This window comes from Beta vulgaris, chromosome 4 (genome assembly GCF_026745355.1).
Source record: "Beta vulgaris subsp. vulgaris cultivar EL10 chromosome 4, EL10.2, whole genome shotgun sequence".
Taxonomy (NCBI): Eukaryota; Viridiplantae; Streptophyta; class Magnoliopsida; order Caryophyllales; family Amaranthaceae; genus Beta; species Beta vulgaris.
This window is the reverse complement of record NC_079205.1, coordinates 33,451,335-33,464,678: the sequence shown is the minus strand read 5'-3', so window position 1 is coordinate 33,464,678 and position 13,344 is coordinate 33,451,335. Positions and strand designations below refer to the sequence as shown.

General features: G+C 33.1%; 1 non-coding gene and 1 pseudogene across 1 annotated transcript; one reads left to right on the top strand and one right to left on the bottom strand.

Moving 5' to 3' along the window:
* The first annotated feature begins 2,424 nt into the window (after positions 1-2,424).
* Positions 2,425-5,062, top strand: LOC125496599 (uncharacterized; annotated as a pseudogene).
* On the bottom strand, positions 2,879-2,986 carry LOC130591322 (small nucleolar RNA R71). Its single transcript, XR_008969222.1, has one exon. It is a non-coding gene; the product is annotated as a small nucleolar RNA R71 (small nucleolar RNA).
* Positions 5,063-13,344: the final 8,282 nt, after the last annotated feature.

Below are 13,344 nucleotides of genomic sequence, written 5' to 3'. Positions count from 1 at the left end.
AACTTGTTATTAAATTAGACCAAATGACTGGGATTAAGAAACTAAGTTGTGTTTAATTTATCCATGATCGAACCTAAGTTTTGTTGGTTGCTTGTTTGTCACTTGTATATAGTAGTCTAGTATTATTATTAGTAGTTATAATTATTAAAGTTACTAGTCAACACTATTCCAAACACCCCCCATTCTATGTTCATAGTAGTAAATAATGTATATATTAGTAGTCATATTCTTTATGTGCATTATAGTTTATTATTTTCGTTGTGAGCTAACTTTGAGAGTTATGAATTTTAATAATCATCTCGTGGGATCGACCCTTTTTTACCCTTTTACTATTTGTTAATATTTTTGAAGGAATAAGATAGGTATTATAAATTATTAATTTGTATACGTTAAACGACACGTATCAAATTTTGGCGCCGTTGCCGGGGAGATTTATAAAAAATTATGTTCTTCAAAGTTATATTGAGTTGCTATGTTTCTATTTTAAATTTTCTTATCTAGTTATGACAAAAAAAAAAAAACAAATAATATTTGCTATCTTGGTTTGTCTAGTCTAATTGGGTGAGTTGGCTATTTCTCATTATATAGTATGTTTCTTGATCTTTGTTTTTGCATACTATATACTTGGTTGTTTTTTCTTGCTCATTTACTAGTTTAAATTTTGCATTTTCTTTTAGAGGTTGTATATATCTTTCTTTTTGCTGATTCATTAAGTCTTGGAAGCTACTGTTTTGTTTATGTTAGTGTGATTTGATAAAGGCACTGTCATACTTATACATAGAATTTATATATGCAATTCTTATCATAGGATTAACATAATTCGTGGACTAGTGCTTAGTTATAGTATTGTGTCTTTTATGCTATCTTTTATTATTTGATCTAAATATGTGAACAGTATCTGTGGTTGAGTTTTCCAAAAGCTGCTTGCACCACCAAAAAACTTGTAGGTTAGCTAGAGTAATTCATGAAAGTATACCTTTATGCTACCATAAACTTTTACCTTAGCAGTGACTAAGCATAATGTGTAAAAGAATATCCAATCTGCTTGTGCTCTGTTTATATATTTTCAGATGTGAACTAAAATTTTTGTTCAAGAATATGCTGAATTCTAGTCCATGGCAGATAAAATTATATGTTAGATGGGTCTAATAAGTATCCCTTGTTTCTTGGCCAAATTTTTGCAAGGTATAATCTTGTTTGATTCAATTGTGCTTATTGTAAGCTAAATTTATTTTTGATCTAGTAGTGAAACATTATGAGTTGTAGATTTCTGCGTCTTTTGGAAGTTCTATAGAACTAATTGTCTTATTTACCTTAAAAATCTAAGGTTAAAATGAATTTATAGAAGTACAGCTAAAAAAAGAAAAAGAAAAGAGTGGACTTTGTAATTTTGTTCTGTTGGTACTAGTACAGATCAATGTTAAATTCTCAACTCCACCTAGGTTGTTATTTATTTATTTTTTTCTCTCCCTGCAAATAAGATTATAGTGGGTAATGCGTAAATAAGTGTAACATGTGTTTATTTTTTTTTATTTGCTCTTAGTTCTTGCATTGAGTGTTTGGTCAGGATTTCTAACATAATAAGTTAATAACTGTTGAGTACCACTCTTCTAAAACTAATATAAATTAAAATGAAGCATATCTTCTTACTCTCAAGATTCATGATATAAACTGCAGCAATAACATTTTTCCTAAATGTCTGATTGTACTAATCCATAACTGATCAATCAGTTATAGTGTGGTACAAACTATAAGAAGACCCATTAGTATAAGTGACTGCAATTTCAGAGTAATGAGCGTATATCAGCTGGGAAGCATTCTCTTATGCATTTTTATTTTAGAACTTTCTGTAGTCCTCTTTTTTATTCTTGGTACTTGCAAGGGGTTTCATTCCATAAAAAAAAATTGTCACTTACACACTCTTATCTAACTAACTCATGGATCTGAGTGGCGCTAGAAAGTGTGCTATTTAATAATTGTAAGGGTGAAACGCCTAGCTTGTCATGATACATGATCATTTTCTTTTTGTATGATATGCTATATCAAATATGGAAATGATGAGATTTTTCATGCAGTCTGTATGGCATTGATCTCTCATCTAGAGTTATCCCTTTCAATATATGTTCATATTATGCTTGCCATGACTTAACTTTATCAAGTTAATTTAATAGAAGTTTAGGAGACATATTAGTTTTAAGAGGTATTTACTGTGCACCAATTTCAAGTAGTCAGAAGAGTGGTATCTCATATGGTATTATGGACTTGACAACATATTATAGCCCTTAGATTGATTATATTTTGGCTTTCTTTATTTTCTATATTCTTGATTCATGTTCCATATCTAAGACTGAATTTTTTTTTGTTTACAGTACATGAACACACGCTTACGACGTGAACAAGTGTTGTTTGATCCAGGACTAGAGCCTACAGCTAGAAAAACAAGGAAATAATTCTTACAAAAACAACGGGAAGAACGTCTTTATCTTGAGAACTTATTCAAAGACGAAGAAGAAATGGGTGATGAAAGAACCTTGAAGGAGCTAGCTGCACCTAAACTGGATGATGAACCGCTTGGCATCATTTTTCCAACCTTGGAAAAACCTCTAAAGTTAAACTCAGGTTTTCTCAATCTTTTCCAAAAATTCTATGGCCGTGGAGGTGAGGATCCGAATCGATTTCTTAAAGAATTTTTGGTTGTTTGTTCTTCTATGAAACCTGAAGGTATTGATCCTAATCATGTCAAACTACATTCTTTTCCATTTTCATTGTTTGACATAGCTAAAGATTGGTTGTATTCCCTTCCTCCTGGATCAATTACTACGTGGGATGCACTACAAAAAGCTTTTCTAGAAAATTTCTTCCCTGCTAGTAGAATTGGATCCATTAGGAAGGAGATTTGTGGTGTGAAACAACATTCTAATGAGTCATTATATGAATATTGGGAACGTTTTAAGAGACTTTGTGCTTCTTGCCCCCAACATCAAATTAGTGACCAACTTCTTATCCAATATTTTTATGAGGGTCTTTTGGGTAACGATAAAAATATGATTGATGCGGCTAGTGGGGGTGCTTTGGTTGATAAAACACCTACACAAGCTAGACAATTAATTAGTAACATGGCCCAAAATGCTCGACAATTTGGCTCACGTAGCGATGTGAAAACAGTAAATGAAATTGACTTAACTTCTATTAAAAGTCAGTTACAGGAAAATGCACAACAAATAGCCACCCTCACTACATTGATGTCTAAGTTTGTTGGGAATGAATCTAAGGCTAAAGTCTGTGGTATTTGTTTTGATTTTCTCACTCTACTGATGCTTGTCCTACTGTGCAATCTGAAAATGTGAATGCATTAGGAGGTTTTTCTGGTCAGCCCCAAAGAAAATATGACCCCTTTTCACCAACTTATAACGAAGGTTGGAGAGACCATCCGAACTTAAGATACGGACATAAACCTCAGTTTACTCAAGCTAATCCTCGACCTTTTGTTCATCAAAACCCTCAATCTCAACCTTCTAACCCTTCCTTAGAAGACCTAGTTAAGCAATTAACTAACCAAATAGGGCAAGTGCATAACCAAGGTGTTCAATTTCAAAAAAAATTGATTCCCACTTGCAGCAATTAGACGGCCAAATTGGCCAAATTTGCACTTCCTTAAGTAATTTGGAAACTCAACTAGCAGGTAAGCTACCTTCCCAACTACTCCTAATCCAAAAGATGTTAATGCTTTGACCTTAAGGAGTGGGAAAGTGTTGAATGAACCAAAAGTTAGGAGCAAGAAAGTTGAGAATGAATTAGAAGTTAGACCTTCTATTGTGCTAAATGGGGATAACAATGAGACTATTTTGCCTCAAGAAAATGGGGTGGTAAAGGATAACAACAAGAATAGAGGTTCTGAAATTAATTTTTCTCATGTTAACATTGTGCCACCTTTTCCGTCCAGATTTGCTAAAGCAAACAAAGCAGCTCTTGATAATGAAATCTTGGACATGTTCAGAAAAGTTGAAATAAATATTCCACTTATTGATGCTATAAAGCAGGTCCCACGTTATGCTAAATTTCTTAAAGAACTTTGTACCAATAAAAGGAAACTTGGACCTTCTGAAAAAGTATGTGTGGGGGAAAATGTTTCTGCTGTAATTTTAAAGAAAAAGCTACCGCCTAAATACAAAGACCCTGGCATGTTTGCTATTCCCTGTCGAATTGGTAATTCTAAGTTCGAAAGGTGCATGTTAGAAATAGGAGCTTCCATTAATGTAATGCCTAAAAGTGTTTTCCAAACTTTGAATGTAGGTCCTATGTTTAAAACTGATGTTGTGATCCAACTTGCTGATAGATCTACTGTTTTTCCCATGGGTGTATTAGAGGATGTTCTGGTACAAGTCAATGAGTTAGTATTTCCTGCTGACTTTTATATTCTGGACATGGGCAATAATTCTGACAGCACACCTTTATTACTTGGTAGACCATTCCTGAAAACAGCGAGGACTAAAATTGATGTCTTTGAGGGTACATTAACTATGGAATTTGATGGAGAGATTTTAAAATTCAATATTTTTTATGCTATGAAATACCCAAGTGACATAGATGAGGTCCATTTTATTAGTACTCAAGATTGTGTTGATTGGCTTTCTCAAGAATGCTTTGATTCCTTACTTGAATTGGATGAAGTTCCTGTTGAAATGAATGAATATGAATCCGTTGCAGCTTTAACTGATATTAATGAACATGTTGATTGTGCTAACATGACTTTGCCTACTGTTGTTCCTAAATTAATCCCTTCGATTGTTCAAGCTCCTCAAGTGGACTTTTTTTTTTTTTTTAATTGAGCTTCCTATAATCGATGCATACCCTCCATCCATTAGATACTCTAATGGGGACTAGTTCTCCTTTAGCATTTTCAACAACAGTAATACCAGACTTTTTAGGAACAACATGTATAGAACTTACCCATTCTGAATCAGAAATAGGATAAATTATGCCTGCATCCAACCACTTGAGGATTTCGTTAAACACTACTTCAGTCATGGCAGGGTTCAATCGTCTTTGAGCTTCTCTAATAGGTTTAGCATCTTTTTCAAGAAAAATTCTATGCATAGACAAAGTAGGGCTAATCCCTTTAATATCGGCTATTGTTCACCCTATGGCCTCTTTATGGCTTGTTAGCACATTAATCAATTTAGACTCTTGGAATTCAGTCAAACCACTTGAAATGATAACAAGCAAAGTTCCATTTTCACCAAGATAAACATATTTCAGATGAGATGGCAGGGGTTTTAATTGAAGAACTTGAGCTTCATCGAGAGTGATGTTTGAACAACGTCGAGCCAACGACGTAAACTAAAGGCGCTACTTGGGAGGCAACCCATGACTGTTTTATTTTCGTTTATATATTCATTCCTTTCTTTCTTTTAGGACCTGTTTTGCTGATTTTCTTTCTTTTCTTTCCTTTTTGATATTCACAAATTTCTTTATATCTTCATTTTAGATTGTGATGGCGACCACCTTGGAAGTCATGTTCCATGCTTACCTAGCCCTTTGGATGCACTACAAACACACACAAACTCGTTGGTCCAACACATCTTTGATAGCAGTACAGCCGCACGTACCAAGGCGTTGTAACCTGCTCCAGATTCATCATAAAACCACTGCTCTATTACACCTTGTTTTGCTATCCATGACTCCATACAAAGCAAATGTGGAAATCATTTGGATGATGAGCGGCATATGATTCAAGTTGTGTTTCACTATTGACAACAGTTACAAGGGAGTGCTCTAACTCACCTTCAGCTCACACATAATGCCAGAAACTTTGATATCAGAAGTGAACAACCAGCTAATTCCTTAATTCTTTCTTAATTTTTTTTTCCTTTCTCTCTTTCTTTGCTCTCATTTTATTTTTTCTCTCCTCTTCCATTGAGGCAATGCTCACTTTAAGTGTGGGGGACGAACATCTTCCATATGGGAAAACGTCATCTTTTAAGGGAGATTATGCCCAAATTTTGAAAGAATCAGTCTAGTTTTTATTGTATATGCATAGTAGTTTTACATTTGCATTCATGCATATATAACATAAACTTAGGAAAAAAATATATAAAAAAAAAGAGCAAAAATCAAAAAAAATATAAAAAAAATGTATTTTTGTTTACATTAGTTTTAGATTTTTCCACCTCTTTATTTAAGTGATGGCTATTACTATAAGTTGATAAGAAACTCTAATCTAACATGTTTTTAAAATAAAATTGTTTTTCCAAATAAAAGATTTTGAATGTCTAATAATTGGAAAAGAATGACAGGACTTGAGAAGTTCATAATATCATTGTGTGTTATATCACCACATTAAGCAAAAAAAAAAAGCTACTATCAAATTTTTCATAAGGAACCAATCTAAGCATTGTTTTCTGGTTCAAAGTCACGAAATAAACGAGCCATCATCCAAAAAAAAAAAATACAATGTATTATGCGTTTCTCTGAGATTAGTACAACAGTTGTGTTATAAACATGGATTTTTATCGCAATATTTCTTTGATTAATATGTTGAAATGTTTCATACTTGAAGGCTCTGCGTACCAAGTCTGGGTTTAAAAAAAAAAAAAAAAAAAAAAAAAAGGAAGAGATGAACCCAGTCATGTACGTGTGGTGCTTCTATCTTTGCTCGAGTAGTTCGAGTTAGTAGATCCGTAGGGGTATTTTAAAACCTAGTGCCTTGGGCCAATTGGACCGGGAGTCACTGGTTGAAAGCTCGTTACATGCATACTTGACAGAGCATTTAGAGTCATGAAACATCCAAGTTAAAAAAAAAAAAAAAAAAGAAAGAAAAGAAAAAATGTGCAATTATTGTGAAGTTATATTGGTGCTACTGGCTACTGATATATATATTACCTCTTCTCTTACTTTTTTGCTCTACAATTCTTAGAGTTTTACCACTACATACCCAAAAACACTCTCCCGTCTTCAAACCGTGGCCCTTTTACATCCTTATTCTGAACCTTGATGATCTTTTGAGTTACTTTCCTACTCTTTTGGCATGATGTATTATGAATTTTGATGGTAAGGTCGTTCGAAAGCCAAAGTTCACATTCCTACTAACAATTTTTCCAAATGTTTTTCTCATGACTAACTTTAAAATGTTTTAGTTTCTTATATTGTACTTATCTAATTTAGTTATTTCCAATAAAGAAAATTGAGGTGGAATATTAGTCTTACATTTAGTATTAGATTGCATATAGTTCTTATAATAATATTTTGATCGAGGGCGATCAAAAGCTAAGTGTGGGGGAATTTGATAAGCGCATATATTTCTATATTTTTGTCCCCTAAAATTAGTCTTATGGTTGTCTTCTATGTGTTATTTTATAATATTTATTGACTTTTATCAATAAGTAAGTTATTTTGTCCTTATTATATTTTATTGAATAATTAGCTTAAATAGTGTGTTTTTTTTTTATTATAGGTTATTACAAGTAGATAACAAAATGAAAGTTGAAGAAAATAGTGCAAGCCCAAACCAATTACACGTGAGAAGTAAAAGGAAGCAAAATTCATCTTGTTTCTTACTTCACATCTCACGGGAAACTTCAATCAAAGAAAGTAGGAAACTTTCTTCCTTCCTTCCTTCATTCATTATAGCAGAGTAAGATAAAAATTGGAGATTTTCTTATTTCTAATTCAACGACCAATTCAGTAAAGCAAAGAGAAATTGTTCCCTTAATTCAAGATTCTTCACCGAATTCAAGAGTCTAATTTAGGGAATATGGGTCATATGGGATTTTTTCTTTTCATCTCTGCAAGTAATTTCCCTAAAAATGAAGATTGGGGGATTCTGAATCGGGTATATAAATCCCTAATTTTTACCACAAGAAGACACACAAGCAGAGCAACATAAATTTAGAGTTGTGAGAGCAAGGTAGTAATACAAGGAGATCCGAGGCTACGAGATTAAGGAGTATTGCAAGAGAGTGGTCGACATTGGTGGAGAATCAAGTGCAGCGGCTGCCTTGAGTTAATCCAAATTTCATAAGTTTCGCTCTACTTTGTTGTTTAATTCTCTAGTTCTTGTGATTGAACTTGGTTGATATACTTGTTAATTAGATGTTATTTTGGTTTCTAATTTCTGATTTTGGTGTAAGTGTTTGAACGCTGAGTTTATTCACATTTCAATATTAAGTATGGTATTTATTCAATTCATATGGTCGTTTCTAGAATTAAAAGTTTAATACTTTATGCTTGTGATAGTGCACGATTACATGTATACAGTAACTAAGCTATACTAGATTTTATTAGGCGCGGCGTTTAATAGTTATTTAGATTTGTTAACGGCTTAATATTATTGGTTTGAGCGGCTCATGGTAATTTTATTGAGTTTATGAATTGATCTGATAAAGGAAGTTTACCGGGGTTGGCAATATTTTAGCAAGATTCTAAGTTTTTAGTGAGCTTAATAACGAACTGATCGCGGGCGGTAGTTCGACAACCTATTTACTAAACTTGTTATTAAATTAGACCAAATGACTGGGATTAAGAAACTAAGTGGTTTAATTTATCCATGATCGAACCTAAGTTTTGTTGGTTGCTTGTTTGTCACTTGTATATAGTAGTCTAGTATTATTATTAGTAGTTATAATTATTACAGTTACTAGTCAACACTATTCAAAACACCCCCCCATTCTATGTTCATAGTAGTAAATAATGTATATATTAGTAGTCATATTCTTTATGTGCATAATAGTTTATTATTTTCGTTGTGAGCTAACTTTGAGAGTTATGAATTTTGATAATCTTCTCGTGGGATTGACCCTTTCTTACCCTTTTACTATTTGTTAATATTTTTGAAGGAATAAGATAGGTATTATAATTATTAATTTGTATACGGTAAACGACACGTGTCAAATTTTGGCGCCGTTGCCGGGGAGATTTATAAAAAATTATGTTCTTCAAAGTTAAATTGAGTTGCTATGTTTCCGTTTTAAATTTTCTTATCTAGTTATGACAAAAAAAAAAAAACAAATAATATTTGCTATCTTGGTTTGTCTAGTCTAATTGGGTGAGTTGGCTATTTCTCATTATATAGTATGTTTCTTGATCTTTGTTTTTGCATACTATATACTTGGTTGTTTCTTTCTTGCTCATTTACTAGTTTAAATTTTGCATTTTCTTTTAGAGGTTGTATATATCTTTCTTTTTGCTGATTCATTAAGTCTTGGAAGCTACTGTTTTGTTTATGTTAGTGTGATTTGATAAAGGCACTGTCATACTTATACATAGAATTTATATATGCAATTCTTATCATAGGATTAACATCATTCGTGGACTAGTGATTAGTTATAGTATTGTGTCTTTTATGCTATCTTTTATTATTTGATCTAAATATGTGAACAGTATCTGTGGTTGAGTTTTCCAAAAGCTGCTTGCACCACCAAAAAACCTTTGTAGGTTAGCTAGAGTAATTCATGAAAGTATACCTTTATGCTACCATAACTTTTACCTTAGCAGTGACTAAGCATAATGTGTAAAAGAATATCCAATCTGCTTGTGCTCTGTTTATATATTTTCAGATGTGAACTAAAATTTTTGTTCAAGAATATGCTGAATTCTAGTCCATGGCAGATAAAATTATATGTTAGATGGGTCTAATAAGTATCCCTTGTTTCTTGGCCAAATTTTTGCAAGGTATAATCTTGTTTGATTCAATTGTGCTTATTGTAAGCTAAATTTATTTTTGATCTAGTAGTGAAACATTATGAGTTGTAGATTTCTGCGTATTTTGGAAGTTCTATAGAACTAATTGTCTTATTTACCTTAAAAATCTAAGGTTAAAATGTATTTATAGAAGTACAGCTAAAAAAAGAAAAAAAGAAAAAGAAAAGAGTGGACTTTGTAAATTTGTTATGTTGGTACTAGTACAGATCAATGTTAAATTCTCAACTCCACCTAGGTTGTTATTTATTTATTTTTTTTCTCTCCCTGCAAATAAGATTATAGTGGGTAATGCGTAAATAAGTGTAACATGTGTTTATTTTTTTTATTTGCTCTTAGTTCTTGCATTGAGTGTTTGGTTAGGATTTCTAACATAATAAGTTAATAACTGTTGAGTACCACTCTTCTAAAACTAATATAAATTAAAATGAAGCATATCTTCTTACTCTCAAGATGCTCGACAATTTGGCTCACGTAGCGATGTGAAAATAGTAAATGAAATTGACTTAACTTCTATTAAAAGTCAGTTACAGGAAAATGCACAACAAATAGCCACCCTCACTACATTGATGTCTAAGTTTGTTGGGAATGAATCTAAGGCTAAAGTTTGTGGTATTTGTTTTGATTTTTCTCACTCTACTGATGCTTGTCCTACTGTGCAATCTGAAAATGTGAATGCATTAGGAGGTTTTTCTGGTCAGCCCCAAAGAAAATATGACCCCTTTTCACCAACTTATAACGAAGGTTGGAGAGACCATCCGAACTTAAGATATGGACATAAACCTCAGTTTACTCAAGCTAATCGTCGACCTTTTGTTCATCAAAACCCTCAATCTCAACCTTCTAACCCTTCCTTAGAAGACCTAGTTAAGCAATTAACTAACCAAATAGGGCAAGTGCATAACCAAGGTGTTCAATTTCAAAAAAAAAACTGATTCCCACTTGCAGCAATTAGACGGCCAAATTGGCCAAATTTGCACTTCCTTAAGTAATTTGAAAACTCAACTAGCAGGTAAGCTACCTTCCCAACCACTCCCTAATCCAAAAGATGTTAATGCTTTGACCTTAAGGAGTGGGAAAGTGTTGAATGAAGCAAAAGTTAGGAGCAAGAAAGTTGAGAATGAATTAGAAGTTAGACCTTCTATTGTGCTAAATGGGGATAACAATGAGACTATTTTGCCTCAAGAAAATGGGGTGGTAAAGGATAACAACAAGAATAGAGGTTCTGAAATTAATTTTTCTCATGTTAACATTGTGCCACCTTTTCCGTCCAGATTTGCTAAAGCAAACAAAGCAGCTCTTGATAATGAAATCTTGGACATGTTCAGAAAAGTTAAAATAAATATTCCACTTATTGATGCTATAAAGCAGGTCCCACGTTATGCTAAATTTCTTAAAGAACTTTGTACCAATAAAAGGAAACTTGGACCTTCTGAAAAAGTATGTGTGGGGGAAAATATTTCTGCTGTAATTTTAAAGAAAAAGCTACCTCCTAAATACAAAGACCCTGGCATGTTTGCTATTCCCTGCCGAATTGGTAATTCTATGTTCGAAAGGTGCATGTTAGACCTAGGAGCTTCCATTAATGTAATGCCTAAAAGTGTTTTCCAAACTTTGAATGTAGATCCTATGTCTAAAACTGATGTTGTGATCCAACTTGCTGATAGATCTACTGTTTTTCCCATGGGTGTATTAGAGGATGTTCTGGTACAAGTCAATGAGTTAGTATTTCCTACTGACTTTTATATTCTGGACATGGGCAATAATTCTGACAGCACACCTTTATTACTTGGTAGATCCCATTCCTGAAAACAGCGCGGACTAAAATTGATGTCTTTGAGGGTACATTAACTATGATGGAGAGATTTTAAAATTCAATACTTTTTATGCTATGAAATACCCAAGTGACATAGCGGAGGTCCATTTTATTAGTACTCAAGATTGTGTTGATTGGCTTTCTCAAGAATGCTTTGATTCCTTGCTTGAATTGGATGAAGTTCCTGTTGAAATGAATGAATATGAATCTGTTGCAGCTTTAACTGATATTAATGAACATGTTGATTGTGCTAACAAGACTTTGCCTACTGTTGTTCCTAAATTAATCCCTACGATTGTTCAAGCTCCTCAAGTGGAATTATATTTTTTTTTTTTTTTTTGAATTGAGCTTCCTATAATCGATGCATACCCTCCATCCATTAGATACTATAGTGGGGACTAGTTCTCCTTTAGCATTTTCAACAACAGTAATACCAGACTTTTTTTGGAACAACATGTATAGGACTTACCCATTCTGAATCAGAAATAGGATAAATTATGCCTGCATCCAACCACTTGAGGATTTCCTTAAACACTACTTCAGTCATGGCAGGGTCCAATCGTCTTTGAGCTTCTTTAATAGGTTTAGCATCTTTTTCAAGAAAAATTCTATGCATACACAAAGTAGGGCTAATCCCTTTAATATCGGCTATTGTCCACCCTATGGCCTCTTTATGGCTTGTTAGCACATTAATCAATTTAGACTCTTGGAATTCAGTTAAACCACTTGAAATGATAACAGGCAAAGTCTCATTTTCACCAAGATAAACATATTTCAGATGAGATGGCAGGGGTTTTAATTGAAGAACTTGAGCTTCATCGAGAGTGATGTTTGAACAACGTCGAGCCAACGACGTAAACTAAAGGCGCTACTTGGGAGGCAACCAATGACTGTTTTATTTTCGTTTATATATTCATTCCTTTCTTCCTTTTAGGACCTGTTTTGCTGATTTTCTTTCTTTTCTTTCCTTTTTGATATTCACAAATTTCTTTATATCTTCATTTTAGATTGTGAAGGCGACCACCTTGGAAGTCATGTTCCATGCTTACCTAGCCCTTTGGATGCACTACAAACACACCAAACTCATTGGTCCAACACATCTTTGATAGCAGTACAGCCGCACGTACCAAGGCGTTGTAACCTGCTCCAGATTCATCATAAAACCACTGCTCTATTACACCTTGTTTTGCTGTCCATACTCCATACAAAGCAAATGTGGAAATCATTTGGATGATGAGCGGCCATATGACTTCAAGTTGTGTTTCACGTATTGACAACCAGTTACAAGGGAGTGCTCTAGCTCACCTTCAGCTCACACATAATGCCAGAAACTTTGATATCAGAAGTGAACAACCAGCTAAGTTCCTTAATTCTTTTCTTAATTTTTTTTTTTCCTTTCTCTCTTTCTTTGCTCTCATTTTATTTTTCCTCTCCTCTTCCATTGAGGACAATGCTCACTTTAAGTGTGGGGGACGACACATCTTCCATATGGGAAAATGTTATCTTTTAAGGGAGATTATGCCCAAATTTTGAAAGAATCATTCTAGTTTTCATTGCATATGCATAGTAGTTTTACATTTGCATTCATACATATATAACATAAACTTTAGGAAAAAAAATATATATAAAAAAAAGAGCAAAAATCAAAAAAATATAAAAAAATGTATTTTTGTTTACATTAGTTTTAGATTTTTCCACCTCTTTATTTCCTAAGTGATGGCTATTACTATAAGTTGATAAGAAACTCTAATCTAACATGTTTTTAAAATAAAATTGTTTTTCCAAATAAAAGATTTTGGAATGTCTAATAATTGGAAAAGAATGACAGGACT